Source organism: Thermobia domestica, chromosome 2, assembly GCF_964235325.1.
Source record: "Thermobia domestica chromosome 2, izTheDome1.hap1.1, whole genome shotgun sequence".
Classification (NCBI taxonomy): Eukaryota; Metazoa; Arthropoda; class Insecta; order Zygentoma; family Lepismatidae; genus Thermobia; species Thermobia domestica.
This window is the reverse complement of record NC_137455.1, coordinates 370,527,377-370,553,695: the sequence shown is the minus strand read 5'-3', so window position 1 is coordinate 370,553,695 and position 26,319 is coordinate 370,527,377. Positions and strand designations below refer to the sequence as shown.

General features: G+C 36.5%; 1 protein-coding gene across 2 annotated transcripts in view; it reads left to right on the top strand.

Annotated features, from left to right (window-relative positions):
- Positions 1–2,502: 2,502 nt before the first annotated feature.
- The window catches only part of LOC145678837 (synaptic vesicle glycoprotein 2C-like), an 81,153-nt gene continuing 57,336 nt past the window's right edge, over positions 2,503–26,319 (top strand). Inside the window, exon 1 of one of the 2 annotated variants that reach the window (XM_081749391.1) lies at positions 2,503–2,521. The gene's annotated coding sequence lies outside the window, so the exon portion shown is untranslated. Of the gene's footprint in view, positions 2,522–16,960; positions 17,455–26,319 lie in introns of those variants that run through there. The other variant, XM_081749390.1, reaches the window with a different exon arrangement.

Below are 26,319 nucleotides of genomic sequence, written 5' to 3'. Positions count from 1 at the left end.
TGTTTAATAAAAAAGTTGCAAGTATCATCCAGGCGCATGGAAGAAGTAAAACAAAAATTCAAATATTAAACATCTCACACCACCCATGCACCTAGATGGCTCCGAAAGGAGCTTTGTCCCAAAACGAGGAATCGAATCTGGGAGCATTTGTAAACGAAGGACTTGAGAAAATTCAGGCAGCACAATTTCGTTACATCGGTTCAAAACTAGTTTTAAAATGGTTCTTAGTTAAATTTCCACTTTTGGTTGCAGTACATTAGTAACATTAGTCTACTTTACCGAGCGAAGTAGCTCAAGTGGTAGAGGGTTGGCTTCGCATTCGGGAGGTCGTGGGTTCGAATCCCGCTGCCGACCATCCTGACTGAGGTTTTCTAGTGTTTCCCTCAGTCCTACCAGGCAAATGCCGGGATGGTACCTACTAAACAGGCCCTGGTCGATACCTTCCCAAATCCTTTCCATTGATATTGTTGTTGTTGGATATCCAGTGTAAAATGGCTGTATCTGGTGATTGTTAAATAAATAAATAACATCAAAAATGGAATCTGTTTCTCGAACGCTTAATCCATATCAGAAAGCCATTACTTGTTATGCCTTATGCTTTTCAGTCTATGGCAACAAAGGTTGAAACAGGAAATGGCCAATTTGAACCACTTATAGCTAACGGAGGAGACGGCTAACGGAGAATAGAAAGCTAACGGAGGAGACGGAACATATCATTGGGATTATACCTCGATTCCAACAAACAGCATGTCGATATCTCTTACTGGTTTTGCTCTGATCCTGTGGAGAGACAGACAGACGGATGGAGAAAGTCGTTCTATAATCCTTCTGACAGTTACGCATTGCATAGTTTCGAAGTTAAAAAAATCAGGAATTCTTTCTATGTAATTTTCTTGAAGGCGAATCTGGTGATTTTGCTCATACTTCTCTAAAATAAATAAATAAATAAATAAAAGAAAAATAAATCATTAATAGTCCTACGATATTGCAGGAATCATGATTTAACTTCAGAAGTGGAAACGAATAGTTTCGTACGGTGACCCGTATCTTTTATTTTAGATTTTATTGCAGAGAGCAATGGTTCAGAATTACTGCAGAGTGGCCGAATCTCTTTTTACTTTTAAGGCAAGGTACGAGCTCCACACCTTTAATTTGTAGCATCTGCGTAGTAATAGTAATTGAAAAGTATGTAACAAACCTTTGTTTATGTTATAAGCATACAATATACAGTGCTTACTTAAAAAATCTAACGTATGATGTAAAGAATACTACGAATCTCTTAATGTATTGCAAGGAATTTTAAGGATCAAAGACGGCGTGGGTCAATGAAAACTTGTCCCATGACTCACCACCTGTAACCCACGACCTATTGAACCCACCACCCACTATGGCCCATTCTGACCCACACCCATCATGATCCATTCTGACCCACCAAAACATATCGTTATCAACTCTGACCCATGATCTATACACATTCCTCTCCACTGACTTTAGTGAGTTTACACTTGTAATAAAACAAGGCTATGAAATTATCACTAATCGGAATTTGAATTTCTACGGTCCATCGTTCGTTGCTCTGTTACGTTGGATCTGACCTTTACGATATAAAATGGTACAGTGTTTGTCATGGATTATATATTACGATGAATTTGTTGAATTACAGATATTTTTTCAGTGGGAAATAGGATGAAATTTGAAAGTCTCAAATCAAGGTTAAGTAGGCGAATGTAAGGAAAGAAAGAAGAAGAAAAACATTGTAAAATCTACTGTGCCTCGAAAGCCAAGCAGTAAGTCCTATTGCTATTATTACAATTACAAATATCAATATCCAAAAGTGCCTGAAGTTCTTCTTTCCTTTAGATATACTCATCTCAGGTAAAAAAAAAAAAAAAAAAAAAGGAAGAAAAATTGAGGTCTTCAAAGTAAAACATAGACAAATTCACCAGTGTTCAGAAGGTGCTGTCTGCAATGCATTGAGCAGAGCGGGTCACGGTAGGTGGTGGGTCAGAGTGGGTCACATCCTGTTGACCACGACCCACTCACTAATCTTGACCCACTTAACCCAGAACCCACTGACCCACTCCATCTCTGCCAAGGATCTGCGGACCACTAGTTGGGAAATACTGACATCAAATATTCCTTTCCATTATTACTTGCGGAACAATAAACTGAAAATATTACATTTCATTTAATATCCTAATTTTATGGTAAGTGTTGTTTATTTGGCAATACTGTTTATGAACTTTAAGATGATCGAGAAGTAAGTTGTAGATAGAAGTTGTTTACGAAGCTTATGCCGGTATTGCAACTTCTAGGTTATACATACTAAATCACTGGGCAAAACTGATATTCTCACAGTTTTCCTTGTTTGTGAAGTGGTTAAGGCCTACTTTGTGTTCTTGTGATCCGTTGGTGGAAATTTCCAGTAGGGATTTTTTTGTAGACTACTGTTAATTTGTATTACTGATAATTTATATTAGAGTATATAAGACTTTTGTTTGTTTGTTGGACTCATAAAGACGTAAGTAACATTAAACAGTGATTTAGTTCAATATAAAAATAAGGACAATAATTATATGTTACAAAACTAACAATCACAATTATAATAATTGAGCTGAGCGAAGCGAAGCTCTTATACTCGGGTTAGCCGTTTGGTTGTCCGCGAACTCCTCCTAGACCGTTTGGCCGATCTCAACCAAACTTAGTACGCTGATAGAGTATGTCGTGCTGAGTGAGAACATAGGTCGAAATCAAAAATGCGATGTACCATCGAGGAATAATCACCAAAAAACGCTTACTCCTAGACCGTTTGGCCGATCTCAACCAAACTTAGCACGCTGATAGAGTATGTCGTGCTGAGTGACAACATAGGTCGAAATCAAAAATCCGATGTACCATCGAGGAATAATCACCGAAAAACGCTTCCTGATTACGTAGTTTAAGCTCGCTCAGCTCATTTCATTGCAATCGGGTATATACATTGCATTCCTAGTTTAAATATATGAGCTTACATAACTGTACGTACGGCTATCACAGAAAGAACAAAGGGCCTATCCAGTTTGCCGTAAGGAGTATATTGTGTCAAGCAATCAGGTCAAAAGTCACGTTGCGTACTAATTCGAGTCTGGAGATTTCAAACCCAAGTGTGAGATATTTCAAGCACGTGACCTCGGCATGAGGCGTCCTGAGTTATTCCAAAAAGATGCATATACTTTATCGTTATTATAGATTTTACTCAAATAACTTGACTTTTGACAATGGTTCTATGCATACTTACCTTGCGTGCTATAATCCTTTTTAAGCTCTTCATTATATCTTCGCAATAAGTTTTCAATTAGCCATCTCATTATATTAGTTTTTGAGATATGTGGACGAATTCACTTTTTCATTTATTTTCCATTGACATTAATGTTGATCTTACGTGCTTTTTGACTATGCTCCATCCATTTTAGGACAATTTGCTTTCTGAATATAGAATCTACAAAGTCTCTTCAGAAACCCTCAATCCAATCTCCCTCAGTATGTATCCCCATTACAATCAACCCTAATTCTCTCACAATTTTTCGCCGTGACGCTTTTAGAACGAAAGCACTTGTTCATCACCAATTATGAGCGGAGAGCAAAAATATCGGGCTGGTCAGATGATCAATGAAACCTATTTTTCCATTGAGTCTGGCAGACGTATCCTTATTAGAACGGAGCTAAAGTGGGCAATTCTATAACAATTATGCACTTCTGGAAAACAAAGCTGAACCTTTCAAGAATACTGGTTTACACCTGGCAAAAGAAATCTAGAGATAGGGCCCAAAGTTTTTGGCAGCCATATTGGAAAATGGCCGCCATCTTAAGAAATAGTGCCATTTTTCTGAATATCCATTTCAAGTAGCTACTGCTTCAACACTATTCATACGAATTTCATGGTTAATACGTCATTCTCTTCAGAATAAAAAAAGGAGTTTAAATGCAACATGGCACATGTCCTTATTTCGTACAAGGAAAGTAAAATTTGAAGCAAATTGGGAATTATTTTTTAAAAATATCCTTTTTGGAAGTTTAACCCCCCTCCCCTAGAGCGGCCGCAGATGAGAGTACGTGACCCTAATATACCCTGAAATAATATAAAGGAGTTATGGTAATCTCTTTGCCAAATAACATTCGAATATCCTATATAATGACGTGAGAAAAAAATCCTAATCCTGTTTGAAAGTAGAAAACTAACACTAATAGGGAAAATTGTGATCTAAAAAAAATTCTGGATAAATTAATATTCCGACGAATTTCATGGCTAGTGCGGCATTTTCTTTAAAATTATACAACTTCTCAATTGCAATATTGTCCATGCTCCTGTGAGGTATGGGAAAAGGGAAATTTGGAGGAAATCGGGAAATATATATGAAAACCTTTAGATGATGGTCCCGGGTGAAAGCACGTGACCTTAATGTACCCTGAAAAGTACATTGGGGTATTGAAAATGTTTCTGCCAGATATCATTCCAATATCTTATATAGTAACGTAGTGTAAAATTATTTTCCAATCCTCTTAATTATACAATTGTACAGTCCGTAGCCAAAAAAAAAAAAAAAAAAAAAAAAAAAAAACCTCCAACATAAGCATGTAAGTTAATTGTGAAACTACGCCTAACAGCGCAGGAAATCAACATAACGCTAAGTGGCACGAATCACGCCAGGAGAAACCTCGGCGTCCTCAACTGTACACTTTTTTTTTTTTTTTTAAGCAAAAGACCGTCGTTTCACAATCAACTTACATGCTCAGGTTGCAAGTTTTTTGTTGCGGACTGTACATTAGGGTGGGTCTTTTGACACCTTTTAGTTTGAAACCTGGAGAGATAAAGGAAAATTATTTATAACATTTCATTTCTTCGCGTTTTATTTATTTATTTATTTATTTATTATCTTTTATTTTATTTTATTTTTATTTATTTATTTTTTTTTTTTACTGTGGCACAACAAACACCTCTGCTCTTATCTGACACATTAGAAAGAAAACGTGAAGTATTAGAGATTAAAAAACTTTTAAAATAAAAGTAAAACTACTATCATGTAACAAACCGCACTAAATGTCAGTCTCAACGTCGTCAAAATTATCACTAGTGTCAACACAAGTAGAAAATTCGAATTGTTAACTTTCATTTCCACAGTGAGCACACCTGCAAAGCCTTGGAACACTGCATCCATGAACTTTTGTTCTTGCAACGTGCTGCAGTTTATGCAATCGTGTAACAAACCACATTGAATGTCAATCTCAACGCCGTTAAAATCATCATCACTACTGTCAACAAAAGTAGGAAGCTCGAATTGTTCACTTTCCTTTTCACAGTCAGTACACTTGCTAATCATTGTTCGTCACATTCTTTTACCTACATGCACGAGCTGCTCCAGGAAGAGTTGTCCAGGTTGGCTCCCAGCTTCCAGTTTTATATCTGTGTCAACCCCAAAGGCCTGGATTAGGTAAGGTAGGTTGTTTAACCAAGCACTGTACCCAACAACAGTCAGCTTGACAGGCACGTAGCCAGGATTTCGTGAAGGGGGGGGGGGTCCGTGACATAAAATACTGTGGTCTTCACACCAAGGGCTTGATCATTCTAAACTATTTTACTGGAACATATACTGGTTCGTTTAGTCATGATTTCGTATCGGGGGGGGGGGGGGACGTGACATGAAACACTGAAGGCCCAATCAAGCTAAACTACTTTACTATCCACATATATTGGTTTGGAAGAATTGTTGGTAAGTATTTTAATAACAAACTACGAAAAAATCTCGAGTAAAATTTAAAAAAAAAAAAAAAAGTATTCAAAATAATTTTACAATATTTACATTCTTCCTCTGTTCATTCAAATATAACAAGTTTCCTTTCATTATAACCTCAACTATTATAAAAAGTACATATTCACTACAGTACAACCCCTCAAATCCGAACTAATTGGGGCTGAAGCCTGTTCGGATTTCGGGTTGTCGGATTACCCGGGAAATAATATTACGTACTTATTTCGTCACTGAATTGGCGGTAAAACAACGACTGAGGTTAGACAGGGTGGCCCAGTGGTCGAAAGGGCAGTGACCTTGACTGGCGGGTGTACACTCATGTCCAAAATGATTGTCGCATATCTATAACGGTCTTCTTGTAAGAATATAATTAGATAATGATTTAGAATAAGCATTAAGTCTAAAAATGTTAAAACCTTTTTAAAAACTAAATTTGTGTGATTAAATCTATTTTATTTATTTTTTTTTCAGTTTCCAGCTGTAGTTATTTTTTTCTCCTGAGAACGTGTTCGGATTTGCCGGGTTTTCGGATTTCCGGGATTCGGATTTGAGGAGTTGTACTGTATTATAAAAAGTACACTCATGTCCAAAATGATTGTCGCATGTCTATGACTGTCTTTTTGTAAGAATATAATTTGATAATGATTTTGCAGGGTACTTTCAATACTGATACCATGTGTGTAATCGGGAATTGTATAGACCCTATTTGTAGTAAATTTCACAGGAAAAGAGTTATAAATACGAAAATTAGAGTGAGTAAAACGAAATGTTGCTAAATGCACAAGAAAGTTTTATTTTTATTTTATTGTTCTTATTTACTGCTCTTTTGTTAAAATTTGCCACTTACATGTCCGTGTCGATTATACACATATTAACATTATAAGAAATACCGGGCGAATTCGTTATCAAATTTTACTCCTATAACAACATATTTATAGACATGCGACATTAATTTTGGACATGAGTGTACAAACTCAATAATGTATTGTAAAATATTTTACAACATCTGCGTTCCTTTCTCTGTTGAATGAACTGTTAACAGATCTTTCTTTTCACATAATTTTCTGTTTTTGTTATTCCTTTAACTTCTGTCTGTTCCAAATGACAGGTTAAAGGAGTAGTAGAAAATTGCTTTTTTGAAATAACATGTTTGATACTGCAAGGATGCGATGACGAAAAATTATGATCAAAATTGTCCACGCTGTTACACAACCGGCATTATGCTTTCAGAAGCTTGAAATCTCCCTGACTAGTAGCAGAAATTCTAAGAATTGCGTAACTTCCAGAAATTTCAAATTCCCTGACTCTTCCCGGATAACCCACTCACCTCGCCACCATGTATTGCAAGTAAGAAAGAGTAAGCAAAAGCTTCCTGTAGTTTTCTTTTTAATGTTTAACGCCGATTCTTCTTTTTCTCATTTCATTTCGTTTTATCCTTCCTTATTTTTTTTCATTTCTGGTCTCGGACCCCCCCCTTGGCTACGTGCCTGAGCTTGATAAACACTCCTCAAGACATGTTGAAATCTGCTTTTGTTGGTGGTATTCATTCCATGGAACATGCTTTCTTTGTAAAGAGCTTTTTCCTAAACACATTAACTGTGCTATGACATGATGACTTACCATACAAAAACAACAAATTTTTCAATTTTGTTGTTTCAGAGCACATAATATCACCTGATGTGCGTACCTGTTCTTGTAATGATGCCCTTTGATATAAGACTGAGCTCTACCCGAAGATTATAACCCAGCTTCAGTGATACATTCAATTCATTCACATTCATTTTAAAGATCTTCGAGTACACTCATGATAGCCTTCTCCAGATATAGGCCCCCGATCATCACAACATATCTGTCTTCACCAAACTTTTCAGGAAATGTCCACTGAATACGTTTTGCAATAATATACAGGGGAACCTCACAAGTAATACCGGCTGTTTGTCCTTCATTGAGATCATTTACAGCATCCGCTACTACTGACAATGAATGGTTTATCATAGCAGGTGAATGCGCAACGTCTGAAAACACAGTAATCCACAGTGAGTTAAATGTTTTTCTCTACTGTCCTCCAAAAGTGATCTAGCACAAAATGTTCCCCCACGAAATACTCTGAATAGGTTGTTGTGCACCTTTTGAGATCTCACACTACATCTTGAACACACTTTTCTGTTTGTTGTAAACAATCATACTGAATATAGCTGATAGGTATTGGCTTATCACATTTTGTCATAGTTGTAATTTGCTGGTTTTGGAAGAGTGGTTTAACTATTGTATAGTTTTCAGGAAGATGTGGAACTTCTCTGGAAGTTGATTGCTCTCTAAACGTTACTTGTGGCCTATCGATTTTGTTTCTATCTTATATAAAATGCTGTTGAAGTGAAATTCCGGTCCTATGGAAAGAATTAACAGAGGTTGTGGATGAAGGGTTGTGCTCTATATTATCAATGGCACATGTGGTAAATATTCTTTTCTGAAATTGAGGAGGACAAACAACTCCTATTTCTTGAAAATACTCACATGCTGAGATCAGAGGAAATTTGCAACATTCTAGCATACGATATTTCTATTCCGAACATATGCAGCTTGTCAACTAGATCATTCCTTCTTGTTTTAGACTGTATCACATATGTAAGACACATATGTATGGACACATATGTAAATGAAAAATTTTGTTTCTTTACAACGTTTGTGACGCAGCTTGTCATTTGAAGGGGTATTAGTTTTCATGTTGAAGCCGATAAGTCAGTTGCTGTTGACGTTTTTGGACTATATAAAAGCATCTTTACCAATTACAGTAAAATAGGGGACACTTTTTTTTTAATTGGTATGTCTCATCCAATGGGCAAACGTTGTCTGATTGCATGTCAAAAGCTTGTGATCGTATTTTTCTAATTAGTTTGGTAGTATTCATGATATCCCACTTCACATCAAATTCACAAGCTTTATGTACTGCTTTATCCGTTCCCTCTTTCAAAGTGATCAGAAATATCTTTGCTTTTGTTGAAAGAAGTCAGATCAGGAATCGCTTCAAGGAGTTTGTCCTTGACACGAGTTGAGTGTGTCAGTTGTCCTGAATGTGTCAGTTGTCCTGAATGTGTCACTTTTCTCCTGTCAGTTGTTCCAAGCGATTTTCAAACAGTTCAATTGAGCTTTTTTAATATTTAAATATGGGAATCACTGTACTGTTAATAATCACATCCTGTACATATGATAACAGTTCCGCTAATGCAATTGCAAATGTTTCTTTGTCACTGTCAGATTGATTTGTTTGTGCCCTATCTGAAGACCGCTTCCTATTAAAAAAAAAAAAAAAAAAAAAAAAAACTATTCAAGCGTTCCATGCGCAATGTGGTTCATTTTAAACGAAGTCTCCTTCACATACCTTAGTTAGAAACTTCTGGTCATGAATAGCAGTAGCAAATGAACAAATTTTGTCCCACAAATGCTTGGTTGTTACTGCATGTAGTACACGTCCCTCTCACAAAAACATTGTTTAATATAATTTGCAGTCTCACTTTTTGACCTAGTGAAATGGTTAGATACACATCCTGCTTAAACTATTTCTTTGTCGACTTTTAGCTTGTAACAGTCTATTCAGTTTATATTTAGTAAACTTTGCACGGCAGTTCTTATGAAATTTTGCAGAATTTTTTTTAGAGGTTATCTAGTTATGATTTAAATAAATAATATTTTTTGACCAGAGCATGTACTTCTTTATTAAAATTAAAATAAGTCGTAACAGTTTCAATAACGTAATGTCTGAGGAAGATAACATTCTGTTATTGAAACTGTTACGACTTATTTTTATCTTAATAAAGAAGTACATACTCTGGTCAGAAAAACAATAATTATTAAAGTAATAATTTCAGAGCCAAGGTGGATGGAGTTACTAGTAATGATCCACTATTTAGAACAGTGCTATTCAACCGAGGGTAAGTGTACCCCTGGGGTGCATGAAGATGTTTCTGGGGGTACGTAATGCCGCTTGTGGGGGTTTGCTGTAAATGTTTGTTGACAGTTCACTGCAAATGAAATTCCATAACTTGTCAATTTATGAATGTTGTTTTTTATACTCTAAAAAAGTACAATGAAATTAGTAACAGGTTATTTCACAACTTCTTCCATTTTCATCAACATATTTGTGTGAACAGGGTTTCTCTGCATTAACATCAATAAAAACGAAGTGCAGAAACAGCTTGAATCCAAAATCAGCTCTGATTCTCGCACTCTTGAAGATTCAACCAAGAATCGAGAAGTTGTCGTCCCAGAAACAAGCTCAGTCATCTCATTAACAGATTAGTTCTAAAGTTACTTTCAGTTTTTGAATTTTTAACATTGTCCTCAGTGCACGAATTATCAGGGAGAATGAGGGGAAAATCCTCCTCAGTAGAACTAGATGTCTCCCATATGTTTTGAAGTTTTCAATATTAAGTTTTTCGGATGTGCACTTTGTTCCCCTGTAAATAGTCTTTTGATTGGTACACCGATTGTTCTTTTGTTGGGTCTCTATTTGTCCCCTTTTTAATCAACAGAACATGTCGCCTGTTTATTTCGAGAACGTCATAACTAAAAATTCCCAACTTTTCAGGAGAAGCGTTTAAGGTTGGTTTAAAGGGACAAGTTTTGTCGATAGATGGCAGTACAATCTTCGTATCTCTTCCATGTATTTTTTTTTAACTTTCACGAAATTTCACAATTTCTGTTACAAATTTCAACCTACAGACTTCAAATTTTTAGAAAAGTGACTTCATAATCTATTACAGGCAATAATCCGTGCCGATTTTTTTTTTATTTAGAATTGTCTTCATTGTTGAAATGTCTTGATTGTTGAAGTGGATATCCAAACCTTTAGCAATGAAACTGTTTCCACAATGAAGAAAAATCTAAATAAAAAAATCGGCACGGATTGTTCCCTTTAATAGGTTATGAAGTTTCTTCTCTAAAAATTTGAAGTCTCTACGTTGAAATTTGTAAAAGAAATTGTAAATTTTTGTGAAAGGTAAAAAAAATATTTGGTCTAGGAATTAATTCGTGCGGGTGGACAAGAGATGGCGCAACGAACGGAGCGTCCCACACTTCCGTGTATCCACACATGTGTTGCAAACCCCTGTCATCGCGTATCGTTCGTAGTATAGGGCAGTGGATTAAAGCGTCAACAACACCAGTTTGTAGTTAAGTGAACATGGCGCAATTTGTGCCTGATAAAGTGTTTTTGCGGGGTGTCCTGCTGCATTACTTTAACATGCAGAAAAGTGCGACTGAAAGTCATCGTATTTTGGAGGAAGTGTATGGTGACCATGCTCTAGCTGAGCGAACGTGTCAGAAGTGGTTTGCACGGTTTAGAAGTGGTGATTTCGGTTTGGCAGACCGAGAGCGAGCTGGACAGCCAAAAAAATTTCAAGACGAAGAATTGACAGCATTGCTCGAGCAGGATTCGTGTCAAACGCAGGAACAACTTGCAGCAGCATTAGGCGTTGATCAAACAACAGTCTCCAAACGCTTGAAAGCCATGGGAATGATTCAAAAGATGTCACATTGGGTTCCACATGAATTGAAAGACAGAGACGTTGAAAGACGAAAAAACATTTGCGAATTGCTGCTTCAACGACAGAGCAGAAAGGGGTTTCTGCATCGAATTATTACGGGTGATGAGAAGTGGATCCATTACGAGAACCCTAAACGAAAAAAGGCCTGGGTGAAACCAGGTGAACCAGGTCCATCACAACCAAAACGAGATATTCACTGTGCAAAGGTTATGCTGTGCATATGGTGGGATATGAAAGGTGGGGTGTACTATGAGCTGCTGCAACCGGGTGAAACTATGAATGGAGAACGTTATCGACGACAATTAATGCGTTTGAAGCAAGCTCTGGCCAGAACACGACCAGAATGGGAGAACAGACATGATAAACTTATTGTTCAACATGATAACGCTCGCCCACATGTCGCAAAACCGGTCAAAACCTATTTAGAAAATATCGGATGGGAAGTTTTACCCCACCCGCCGTATTCACCAGACGTTGCTCCTTCGGACTACTACTTGTTCGATTGCATGAACAACGATTTGATTGGACAGCGGTTTACTTCTTCAGAAGATATCGAAACATGGGTCTCTGACTGGATCGCTTCCAAGGATGAGGACTTCTTTCGCCACGGAATCCGTACATTGCCTGACAGATGGGCGAAAGTGGTGGCTAGCGATGGACAATATTTTTCTTAAGGTATTTATGTATTTTGTGTTTGTACTACAGCTTCAATGTGTGCGTACCAACCGCACGAATTAATTCCTAGACCAAATACATGGGAGTGATACGAAGACTGTAGTGACATCTAACGGCAAAATTTGTCCCTTTACTTTAACCTTAAAGTTTCGAAACGCAATGAAAACAAGTGGTCGCAAGAACGACACAAAGTGCTCTCTAGCGCTTTGGAAGCACATCTGTGAATATTTTTTTTTTTTTTTTTTAACGAGAGAGAGACATCAAAATTAGCCTTCATTTTGTACCCATAAGTCAATAAGAGCGATTTTTGAATTATGCCGTTCTTGAAATAAACAGGCGATGTGTATTAAATTAATAAGTACATTTCGACTTAATTTCTTTCAAACAGCTTCAGGGGTACACAATTGTATGGCGAACTGTGTCTAAGGGTACGCGAGAAAAAAAATGTTGAATAGCACTAGAACATTGAAAGTTATTTCACTAGGCAACACTCCAGCTTCTTGGAACTTTTCCTATTAATGACCCTATTAAGTGCTAGGGTTTTTTATAGCCTTCTCCAATTCTTGGTATGTTTGCACGGCACGTTAAGACTTTCTTTCGTGTTTTGCTGACAAAATAGACACACAGTTCCCATTTAACTGTCCTTTGCTTCTTACTTGCAGGAGCTTTCACGTCTATAGTACTAAATTTTCTCTCCACGATTATTCCAATTTATTTATCGATACCTGAAATAAAAGAAAATACTTTGTTCGTACGGTTCTAAAATGTAATAAATAGCAGAAACTTCAAACTCAAAACAGAAGATAGACAAAATCTTGAACAAACGGTAGGATTGTATTCAGGCCCGTAGCCAGTCCAAAAACTTAGGGGGGGATGAGGTTAGGAGGGCTCGATCCAACCATATGATAGTTCATTACCATATTATAGTTCTTTTGCAAGCCTACTGTAAAACTTTTAGGGGGCCAGCAAAAATTTAGAGGGGCCCGGCCCCCCTAGACCCCCTGGATACGGGCTGATTGTTTTACATAACCACAAAATACTCCGCTGAGTAAACAACCCATATTTGAAAACTGTAATCACATGATTGAATTAATAATTCTTTCATGATCACAGGCCAATGCAACCGCAAAAATGCATTTTTTATACCATATCGTTGAATTATCTATCTATCTATCTATCTATCTATCTATCTATCTATCTATCTATCTATATATCTATATATATATATATATATATATATATATATATATATATATATACAGTGGCGGATCCAAGGGAGGGGCTATAGGGGCTGTAGCCCCCCCTTGACGCTGAGGTAAACACTGGATAAAATGGGCTTCAATCCTGCTTTACACTGGATAAAACTGCAAAATATGGTTTAGCCCCTTCCTTGATCATATCCTGAATCCGCCCCTGTGTATATATATATATATATATATATATATATATATATATATATATATATATATATATATATATATATATATATATATCAAACGCTTGAAGACATAGTAAGGGAGGGGAATCTTCTAAAAGCACCAGTAAACTGAACTCGTGTCCATTTTATATATATTTCTTTCCTATGGATGTATAATAAAATGTATTAATTGAACTTGTTAATTAATGTTGACTCCTAATTTTGTTTTCAACCATATAAGAAAGGTGCTTATGGCATTAGAGGTGTAGCTCACAACTGGTTTCTCTTTTATTTATCCAGTAGACAACAAGCAGTACAAATATCAAAATTAGCTGTAGATGGGTGCAAACAACTTGATCGTCCTTATTAGCTGTAATCAGAGGTGTTCCCCAAGGTTCCATTTTGGGTCCCTTCTCTTTTTGATACACAAATGACGTGTTAGAATGTATCGTCGCATGAGAACCAGAGGAGCGTAACTCCATTTTTGTAGGTTTACAGATGAGAGGACAAAAATATTATTTCCTTAGAAAGATGTGTTTTTAATAAGATGGTAATTGAGCTACATTACAACAGATGATGGACAAGGAGAACAGATGGCGTTACGTTCGATTTACACCAAGTGGGGCTTTCAAAATTATGTCCAAACATATGAAGAAAACGAAAACAGCATTTTTGGAGTTACGTTCCTCTGGTTTTCATGTGACGATATGTACCAAGCAAAATGTATTCTATATGCTGATGATATCAATATAATTATATCAGGAAAGGCAATAGAAGAAGTTGAGAGGAAATCTGCCATTTTCACTTACAAATTAGTAAAATGGTTAACAGCGAACAGGTTAATTATAAATCGTGATAAATCGATTCTCGTACACTTTTATTTTCCAGGGAAACCGCGTATATCACCACCACCACCAACAAAAAAATATCTTTTCAGTTACTCCAATATTCTTGTACCACAAACAAAGCTTTTAGGTGTAATCATAAGTGACGATCTCTCACGGTTCTCTCATATCTCCTCTTTAAATTTGGATCAAGAGATGCAATATATTTCAGGCAAAAATTTTCTTGTAGGCCTTATATCTGAAGAACTACATACAGTGTAGCTAAACCCGAACTATCACTTAACTCAGTATTATATGTTAATTCCGTAAAAAAAAAAAAAAAAAAAAAAAAAAATTCACTGATCCCTGATCCAACAACTAATTATTAGCCAAGAGCGCAATCTTTTGATCCATTTTTTTTAGATCATTCCTAAATTTCTTGTTACTGCAAAAAAACAGGCATCTTTTTTATCTTTAACAAAAATGTTCATAACCATAATACAAGACAAGGTAGTCATATTTGTGTTGAATCAAAAATATGCTAATATAAGTAAAACCGTGTACATGAATTGTGAAAGGCTGTATAATAAACTTCCTATGTACTTGAGGAATATGATTAATGTTTTCATTTTTCGTAAGAAGCTTTAACCTACTTGTACAAAGTGCTATTATACTATTAAGGAATATCTAAGTGATTCATTAAATGAAGAATTGGTAACAGATACTTACTCCTAGTTCATGCCCGGTGTGGTACAAACGATTATCTAATTACGATGTAAATTGTCATGTTTATATACTTCATACATCATATTTTATGGTTTTGTATTTAAGAAAGAGACGTAGATACAATATGATGTGTACCTCTGCTACTTGACACTATTGTATGCATTTTTAATTTTGATTTTAAACTTTGACAATTATTGTAATGCCTACATGAGAATTTCTCGTGTTTTGTTAAGCTAATGAAACATGCAAATGAAATGAAATACGATAAATCGTGTGATATATAAATAAAATATAAAATTTTTAGTGTATTTGCCAATAAACAATTTAACTTTAGTGTATTTTCTACAATTTCTTACTTATTGCACTATCCAAAAAAAAAAAAAAAAATGAAATCTTTTAAGTTTTACGCTCCACGATTATGACAGTTAGCTGAAGGAGACGATAATGATTACAAATGAATGAAACAGTGAGAGGAAACGGAAGAACCCCGAGGAAACGGTGTGTGTCCACTACAAAGCTCACTTGGCGCGAGTTGGGATCGAACCGAGGACCCCATGCACCAGAGGTGAACACTCTACCACTGAGCCACCGTGGCCTCTATTACACTATCAAGTATCTCGTAGTGCGTTATTATAAGAAGTCTTTACATGGAACAAGTATTAATTTACGCAGTGTTAATTTCTAATCCTAATTAAGCTCTCTCATGGCTAAGTGGTTAGCGTGCGCGCCTTTGGCGTATGAGACCAGGGTTTGATTCCCGATGCAAGCTTATGTGGTTCGGATCACACGTTAAGCTGTCCGTCCACATCTCATATCGTGTCACTACTGAAAGGAACGCTAAACCCAAATCAAATCTAATCCTAATTCTGACTATCGAGTGAGTGAGGAATTTATCGAGTGAGACTTTTTTTTTTTTTTTTTAAATTTTCAGATTTCTATATATCTTGTGGAATCAGGAGGAAACAAACTGGCCATCCTGTAAGTCTGTTTGCTTAAATTTACTCTTGGGTATCGAGACTATTTGAGACGCAGAACTAAAGTTTAGGGTGGAATCCAAGCCACCATAATGACTTAAAGTGCTTTGTCACCGGCAATTGAACCAAGGACCCGTGCATCAAAGGCGGAAGTGCTAGTCACTAAACCAGCGGTAGATCTACCGCTCCTATCATCTCACGTTAGTAGGATAAATGGAATAGAACCTGTCTTTGGATAGAACACTCAAATAAATAAATAAATAAATAAATCAACTGACATTACAAAAACAATTATTGACAATAGAAATGTGACATGGCTAAATTATCAGAGTTTTCGCGTTATACATAAAAGAACCAGGTTCAAATTCCCGTGGGCAAGGTGGTTCAGTGGTAGAGCGCTTACCTCTGGTGCGTGGGGTTCCTGGTTCCATCGTGTCCATGGGTTTTCTCGTGGTATTCCCGTTTCCTCCCGTTTTCTCATTCCACCAATTCTTCCATCATCATTCACTTGCTTTAAATATCGCCTCCCTTAGCCTAGAATGAATAAACGTGGGACGTCCAGGGACGGATCCAGGACCAACTTCTGGGGGGGGGGAGTTGTCATACTGTTACTTTTAAGGGCTCCAAACTTTGGGATGGGTTTTATTTATATATATATATAAAAATAAGAAAGTTTCCTCTTCTGGGATCCGCCCCTGCGTTAAACTGAAAGATTTCATTTTCAAGATCCCGGTGGAAGTTCATGTGTCTAAAAGCTGCACCTCTACGTCTCATATAACCTCGGCACTATAAAAAGGATGCCAAACTCCGGAACAAGTAACTATGATTGATAACACGATAGAGTTAGCCGTAACTAAACAAAACATGACTATCCACCCTCCCACCTGCAGAGATCCTAAGTAAAACATAACGGGACGCTGCTTGAAGAAGAGTGAGTTCCCAAAAGAATGTGTTAATTCCGTTCCGAGGAAGTGAAATTTGCCATTTGAAGCCTTGAGGAAATGTTGTACCTGCACGTAGGCCATCATCTCACAATGAGCAGTGACTGTATTTGTATTTCTTTCAATGATTCGTATCTTGGTTCTTCCAGAGTTAGAACCAGTTAGTTCAGATGGGCTCGTCCCATTCCAGTAGCTAGCTAGATCTATCGAATCAACATAAAACGCAAGTGGATCAAGGCATTTGACACCAAACGAGCAATCGAAGATTTGTGTGTTAGTTTTAACTAAAAATCAAGGCGTCCGAGTGTAAAGTTTTAAGTGATACAAAACGAAGTGTAAATGCGAAATTAATCAGAAAGTTATGTACTCTAAAATAATTTCGTATTTGTGAGTTATATTTTGCTATAGAAACGCAATAGAAACACATTAAGACAAATTAAAAATCAGCAACTGATATCACTATGAAAATTTAGCGGAACTTCTTGTATTACAGCTATTTCTAGAAGAAAGACTGTAAGGAATATCACGTTGTTATTTAAGAAGAGGACATAATAATATCACTTAAAAGGTAACATTTTACATACTACATAATAATTATGAAAACAATGTATTCTTGCATATGGCGTTGGAGTTTGTTTCTATTTTGATTGACTGTAGTGTTTCTTGACGTCAGTTTTCAGTGTCGTGGCAAACAACCCATCGTGAAGGGAATCCGGAACCCGCGAACTAAACAGCAAGCACAGAAGTGACTTTTTGTCTCTTTTTTAAATTAAAAAAAAAAAAAATATCTCCAACTGGGAAGCTTATATCCACGGTTATCTAATGAATCTTATTTAACTATTTACGTAATCCAATATGACAGACAGACAAACACGAAAACTTCGAAAATAGTTAAAAACTCCTATACTCCCAATGGTTTTCGCCTCACTGACTGGCCGCAAAGGAACAGTGATGCCAACCCGTGGGGAAAACTGTATATTGTGGGATTTTTTTTTTTTTTTTTTTTTTTTTACCAAAAGGAATTTTCGTCAAAATTGGCATCACAGACGAGATTTTTCATATATTTACTTCATCGATGCAACAAAACTCTCCACGAGGAGGATGTATGCTAATGACTTTTGAATCAACTTGAAATCAGTACTAAATTGCCAAATGTTGTTATTAGAAAGTATATATTGGTGTGAAAGTTATTTATACACGAACTTGTGAATCTCATAAACAAGCAACAAGGAACGTAAATTGTACTCTGGACTTTTCTTTTAAAAAATCGTGAACCGAAGAAAGTAAATTATCAAATGAGAAAACAATCAATTTGTAAAACGTCTCACACGGAATAATTGGATAATGTTGTTTATTTAGTTTCATTACGTTCAGTAGAACATTATAACACAAAACTGTGATGGAAATACTAAATTCTGACAGAAAAATGTTTTCATCAACAATTTTAATAGTTTTTTTTTTAAATTAAAGAAACTATTTATTAGGAATTTAGAAGATCGAATTTTACAAACAATCCACTCAAATATTGAAAACAAGTGACATACAGTAATTTCAATTTTCATATCTTATAAATTTTGAAAATTTTGTAATTAGTATAACTCGTGGGAAATTTAAAAGCGAAATGGGAATTTCTGGTTTTCAAGATGGGATTTTAGAAGGTTTCAGGTTGGAATCACTTGACAGTCAGTTTGAGATTTAGTGTCCCTTCTAGCACCATAGTTATGAGAAGTGCGGCGACATTTTTAACGTGGGATCTGAACTATATCAGCTCATACCGGGAATCATGCTTGAGTTTTCCGTACTAAAGACGACACCTCTTATCTAGGTAGTCACGAAAGGCTCTTATGTGGGGCGCGCATATCCATATGAAGTAAGCAGGTTATTTATTTAGAAAGGCCTGTATAACATATTCTTGCACATGCAATGGAATAAAAAAGTTTATTTATTCTCCTTGTAAGAACAAAATACAGTATTTCTGAATCGAAAAAGTTTTTGTTATAATTTCGTGCCCGAAATTATGGGATTGTCATGCTTTCGCGACATACGATGATGTGGAGTTTTTCTTTATTGATCAGAATAACGAAGTTCTACGGTATTAAGCTTTAACTTTACCCTCTCCCTCGGCTACTATTTTAAACGTTCGCAGATTCAGTGAATTCCTTCCAGTGAGAAAGGCTAAAGAAACTGTATTTGATTTGGTTTTTAGTATAGTTTTATAGTACGTTCTAAAATATACTATGTATATCCAGTTTGTGCTGTACACACAGTATTTTTTTTCGTAAACCTTTATTAAAAATATGGGAGTCGTCTTGGATTGGGAGTCCTTATGGATTCAGATACATTTTAATCAACTTTATAGTGCCGTGGTGGCTTAGTGGTAGGGCGATTGTCTCTGATGTGTGAGGTTCCTGATCGAAAGTGGGCTTTGTGGTGAACAAACACCGTGTGCATGGAATTTCTCGTTTCCGTGCACTTCCTTCATTTCACCATTTCATTCATGATCATCATCACCGTCTCCGTCAGCCTCGGAGCATAATTGTGGGACGTTAAACTAAAAAAAAGAAAATATTTCTTGTTTAATAGACATAACGAAATAATAATCCAAGACTATATCAGAAAAGAACTTAACAAGTCACAACTCTCCTCTCTAAATTCGCGAATTTATTCTGGTGGATAAAATGACAAACTGTAACTCCCTCTAACAAGAATCCTTGGGGGTGCGCTGGCTCAGTGGTAGAGCGTTCACATCCGGTGATTGGGGTCCCTGGTTCAATCCTAGCTCGCGCCGTGTGGACTTTGTGGTGGACAAATACCGTGTTCGTGGGTTTTCTCGGGGTTCTCGAGTTTCTTCCCACTTTCTTCATTCCACAATTTCATTCATCCCTCATCATCACCGTCTTCTTTAGCCTAACCGGCATAACCGTGGGACGTAAAACTTAAAGATTTCATTTCATTTTTTCTAATCACCTCTGGTGCTTGGGGTCCCGGGTTCGATCCCAGCCTCCGCCAAGTGAACTTTGTGGTGGACAAACACCGTGCTCGTGGGTTTTCTCGGGGTTCTCCCGTTTCCTCCCACTTTCTTCATTCCACCCTTTCACTCATCTCTCATAATCACCGTCTCCTTTAGCCTAACCGGCATAACCGTGGGACGTAAAACTTAAAGATTTCATTTCATTTTTTTTCATTTTTTCTAACAAGAATCCTTATTCATTTAGTCAGTTGGAACACGACGGCTCAGTGATAGAGCTGAGCTTCTTCGTGGCTAAGCGGTTAGCATACGCGCCCTTGGCCCGGGAGACCCGGGTTCGATTCCCGGCAGGAGTTCATGTGGTTCAGATTCCACGTTAATCAGTAGGTCCACGTCTCACATAGCCTTGCTGCTGAAAGGGACGCTAAACTGAAATTCAACTCAACAACTCAGTGATAGAGCGTTTACCTCTGGTTTGATAACCGGCCAAGTAAATTTGTGGTGGACAACATCGTGTCCGCGGGTTTTCTCGGGGTATCCTCGTTTCCTCTCACGTTTTCATTCCGCCAATTCTTCCATCATCATTCACTTGCCTTAATCATCGTTTTCCTTAGCTTAAAGGACATAAACGTAGAATGTTCCACTAAAATATTTCATTTCATGCCATTTCATTTAGCCAATTCCGTCATCCTGAATGTTTCGCTCATTATACCTTAAAATTATTCTTCAGAATTGAGAGAATAGTGCTTCGCTTACATGAGGGCTATTACAACTAAACTTTAGCAGTGAAATTTTGTTTATTTTTATTTTATTTATTTTTTTTATTACGGTGTACTTTCACAATAATAATTCCTGATCATTTTCGAAATGAACGATTATGTTCAATCCTTTGAATTTTAATTTTAACGTAATTAATATTGACATGTAAAGCCTTAGTTATGTAATTCGTGAAATATAATATTTACATTGGTGTTAAACATACGTAGTTATACAAACACTACTACTCAGGCCCACATCCAGGGACGGTCTAGGGGGCCGCCCCGCTAAATTTTTGCTACCCCCAAAAAATTCACGGTAGGCTTGCAAATAAACTATAATATGGTGATGAACTATAATATGGTTGGATCGCCCCCCTAACTTCAGGCGGCCCCTACTACAATTTTAGGATGGTTATCGGCCTGCTGCTGCTACTACTACTACTACTACTACTACTACTACTACTACTACTACTACTACTACTACTACTAATAATAATAATAATAATAATAATAATAATAATAATGAGTCTCGTATCACAATGTAAAACTACGGTAGCCTTCCAAAACATGTGAATTCTATACTCAGACTTGATATAGTACATCAAAAAAGCCATTACTCTCTATCTCTTACTATTTTGGCTCTAGAGGCCCATGGTAGCTCAATGGTAGAGCGTTCACCTCTGGTGCATCAGGTCCTTGGTTCGATCGTAGCTTGCACCAAGTGACCTTTGTGGTGGACAAACACCTTGTGCGTGGGTATTCTCGGGGTTCTCCCATTTCCTCCTACTTTCTTCATTCCACAATTTCATTCATTTATCATCCTCACCGTCTCTTTTAGCCTAGCCGGCATAATCGTGGGACGTAAAACGTAAAGATTTCATTTCAATTTTCGTTTTTGTTCTGGCTCTATGGAGATGAATATTGAAATCGTAAGTGCTAATATATGTCTGTCACTTCCGATTACAATAGAGGAATTACATCAGAGGTGAAACATATACTGTGGTATTGAATCTATATTAAAAAAAAAAATGATCATCGCTATCTATTTCTATTTTATCCATTGTGCAATCAATGTTGTAACCGAAAAATCGCAATTTTCACCACTTCCGGTTTTAACAAACAGATGAAAGTCAAGACAAAACTCAGTCTCGCGACACTGAATCTGTGTAAAAAAAAAAAAAAAAGTTTGTCGAAATATATTATCATTTTCGTTCTATAGAAATAAGTATTGAGAACGGAAATAGTAGGAGTAAATTTCAACCACTTCTGATTTTGTTAAGGGTGTTGCGAGCGGTGATAATACTTTGTCTGAGATGCTAAATCGATTGCAAATAAAGCCACATGTTGCTATCTATTATAGCTTTTGTTCTATGGTGATAAATATTGAAACCGGAATTAGTTAATCTCAACTGCTTCCGGTTTCCGTACATAGTTATGAGTAATGACCGTATATTCTCTTGAGACGCTGAATCGATCCCATAAAACCGCTTCTTAATATCTATTACCGTTTCTATTCTTGTTGGACCAACTTTGGAACCGGAAATGGTTAATTTCTATTACTTCCGGTTTTATTAGAGGATCAAAAGAGGAGATGAAACCTATTCTTGGGATGCTGAATCGATTGCAATAAACCATTTCTCGATATATTTTTACGGTTTTTGCCCTACTGAACCCGAAAATAATACTATTGAAACCGGAAATAATAATAAACTTAAACCACTTCAACTTTTGTTAGAGGAGTGTTGCTGGTGGTGACGATATGTTCTCTTGAAATGCTGAATCGACTGAAAAAAAAAGTCGCTATCTATACGCTGGTGAAGAAAACGTCATTTCCGCTTCCTGTTTAGCTAGCTGGTTACAAACAAACCAGCTTCGAGCGGGCTATATAAAGAAGTTTATGTACTCGCCTCTGAAAATGATTTGTTTCGCTTTCGGATATAACCACAATAGTTTAAGATACATGCATTTTTTTTTTTGTTATATCAAGAATGAAATTAGAAATATTGTACTATATAATATACGAGAGGAACAATAACAAAGCCACACTATACAACAAACGATTGGGTGAACAAATGAATATCTCAGTGTTTTAGACACTTTCTCTCCTTGCATATTCTGCCACAAAGAAATTTAAATACTTTTTTCTTCTTACCAATATCACCCTTGCTCTGTCTTTTCTTGTATGACATTTTAAGGCTAATTTCACAAACTATTTAATACATATTAATACCTGGAACACTGTAATATCGTTTCTTAGTAGTGATAACTGAATCACGCGTTTTTTTTTTTTTTAACTTACTATAATCTTCGAACAGTGTATGCCCCAGCTTGGAGTGTGATACGTCAATACCGCAAGTTTGATAATTTTACCCTTGTGGTAACATTTAGACATAAACATTTGAAACTCTTGAAACAATTGAGATTTGCAGGCAAGGAATGATTTTAAAATTGGTAAATCGGCGTTACATATATATGTAAAACAATCACATTTAAATAAGTACAAGCTAACCTAACCGTACCTTACCACATATGAATGTTGGTAAGAGTATAGTACAGGCAATATAGTAAACTTTAAACCGGACTTGTTAATTTTTCTGATTTCGTTTGATATAAACTATAATTGTTCCATCCTATCGATCTACACTAAGTAGTCATGAAGAATACGGGATTATTTTTCGAAAATTAATCTATAAAATTAGTTCTGTGCAACAAAAGTATTTATGCAGAAGGAGAGCATAGGAACAGCGTTAAAAAAAAGTGACATGGTTACTAAGAAATTGAAATGCAAATCCACTTGTGGTGATTACTTGCCCAGACTGGTGTACGCTTTTCGTACCATTTTTTCCACGCATACCCAACTTCACTGATCCGCCTGCTACCTACAGATGCATCCTTACATGCGCTCGAGCTTCAACTGCCCTGAATCATCATAGATTTAGTGTTACGTAAAGTGACCACCCAGCGTAAGTTGGTACGTGTTTTCCTTATGAGTTTTAATAATGCGTATCTGGCATGTTACAAATCTATACGCCGTTCGTGGCAGACGTATAGATAGGATAGTTAGAGAATTATACCTATTCAATAATTATTTCTGGCGGCGCCTTTCAACTTTACCCGTGCAATGCAGGGTATGGACACTCGCTAACAAAAGAATGAAGAATAAATTAGGAAATTATTCTCATAAAGAGATGCTAAGTTTCTGACATTAGGTATTCATAATTGTATATTTTAAAATGCATTGGTTATTCTAGCTCTGAAATTACTCCTTTACTCCGAATATCTGATCATTAATTTAAAAAAATCAAGTTCCTTTCATATTAAACATTTTCACTGAAGATAAGCAAACAATATGACAAAAGTATGTAGCATGTCAATTTTCCATAATTTTAATTAATCTCAATCTAAAATAATTATTATTAGGCACTCGTGTATATGCTTGGGGTTGCCAGTCACTTGTCAATCACGGCAGCAAGATATTAGCGATCGCAGCAATTAAAATGTAGAGTAATTTTCTTTCATATTATGATAAATATAGCTTTCCTATACGCATAGAGTAAATATATTCATTACTATTCATGAAAAAATTGCCGTTTTTTCTTCATAATTTTAAGTTTATTTCACAAGACTCCCAGGTGCTACATACGACGCCATTGAAACGCCCTTAGCAACCACCTTAGAAACAGTTTGTTTGTAACCAATATGGCTGCGCCCAGTAAAATTCACAGCAGACGACTTCAGCAGCGTATTGCCAGTTTAGTTCTATGGCAATAAACGTTGAAACCGGAAAGGGTTAATTTCATTCACTTCCGGTTTGATAAGGAATGTTAACGAAGGAGGTGGAACCTATTATTGGGTCGCTGAATGGATTAAAAAAAAAACACTTCTCGATATATTTTATCGTGTTTGCTCTGAAACGTGTCGACAGACAGACAGGCGGATAGACCGATGAACAAACGGACGGACATAGCCGTTTTATAAGACACTTATGAATAGTATAGTTCGAAAGTCTAATAATCATAAAATCACATCAGTAGACGTTCTCCACGCGTGTAAAATTATATTCAAATAGCCAGAGAAAAATTGCATTAAATACTTGTTTTTTCCTACTTTTGTAAAAAAAAAAAAAAAAAAAAAGCAAACATATCCAATTAACCGTCTTATTTACTTATTTTATTTATTTATTTTAGTACTTTCTTATCCTGCAACTTAACGTTTAATAACACAGTTGTTCCATATATATCTATCTATGTTGAAAAACGGGGTACACGGTAACACAGTGGTAGAGTGCTTACCTCTTGCGCGTGAGGTCTTTATTCGATCCCCAGCCAAGTAGGGATGCGCATAGTGATGAGCAAATGCAAGACCAAGACCAAGACCCGGGTGGTCTTGGTCTTGGTCTTGGTCTTGCACATGCGGTCTTGGTCTTGGTCTTGCACTGGAAAACTCGGTCTTGGTCTTGGTCTTGGTCTTGCACACCTAGTCTTGGTCTTGGTCTTGGTCTTGCACACCCAGTCTTGGTCTTGCTTGCAAGAGTCTTGCAAGTTTTGCTTTTAAGAAATCTATGATTTTCATAAGTAAATTTTACTCTGGATATAAAGGATAATAAATCCTACATTGCGTCAATAGTGAGGGAAATACAATGTATGTTTCTAAATGTAATATATTTGACCTTCGTGTAAGTGTGATGATACTGTACAACATAGGCGATGACCTTTACTTTTTTATCAATGGGTGATCACGCTTCACTATATACATCAGATAAATCACAATATTTCGTAATATTTTTATGTTTTAACAGATCCAATACTCCACTGGTTCCCAAACTGGGGAGGCTACTCCTGACAGTGAGACGCATGAAAGAAAATCAAGACGACACAGATTACTGAAATACCATAATTGCAAAATTATTTTTACACTCTAAAGGCGTCAGATTTTTTTCTTTCCAACCACGATTAGCTCATCTTTGTATTGAACGAACTCCCAATTAAATATTGAAATTTTGTTTTACTGATTCTAATATGTACTGTATGGGACAGAAACAAGGACATTACGCAAAAACGATGAAACAATTAGACTTTCGAAATGTGGGCATGAAGAAAAAAGGAGAGAATCAGCTGGGGTGAACGGAAAACGAATGCGAAGGTTTAAGAAATAGTAGCAGTAGGGGAGAAAAGAAGAATTTTAGATGTAATTAAGAGGAGGACATTGGCTGAGGAGGAACTGAGGGACGTGCTAGAGGGAGGGGGCAAAGGAGATTGTAGTTGAAGAAAGATACTAAGACAGAAAATTGCTACGTTAAGACGAAGAGACTAGCTGAGGACCACAATCATCGAAGCTTCTCAGCTGCAGCAAGTGACCTGCCAATAATGGCAGAATAGCTATTATTATGACGATATGTTTTGCAATATTGACCAAAAAAGAGAGAAAAAATAAAAATAATAATAATTAAACCTCTTCATATTTCAGAATATGAAATGAAATTAAATTTGTGAGTTTTACGTCCCACGATTATGAAGGCTAGGCTAAGGGAGACGGTGATGATGAAAAATGAATGAAAATGATGGAAAGAAGAAAGTGGGAGGAAACGGGAGAACCCCGAGGAAACCCACGCACACGGTATTTGTCCACCACAAGGTTCACTTGGCGGGGGCTGGGATCGAACGCGGGACCCCAAACACCAGAGCTGAACGCTCTACCACTGAGCCAC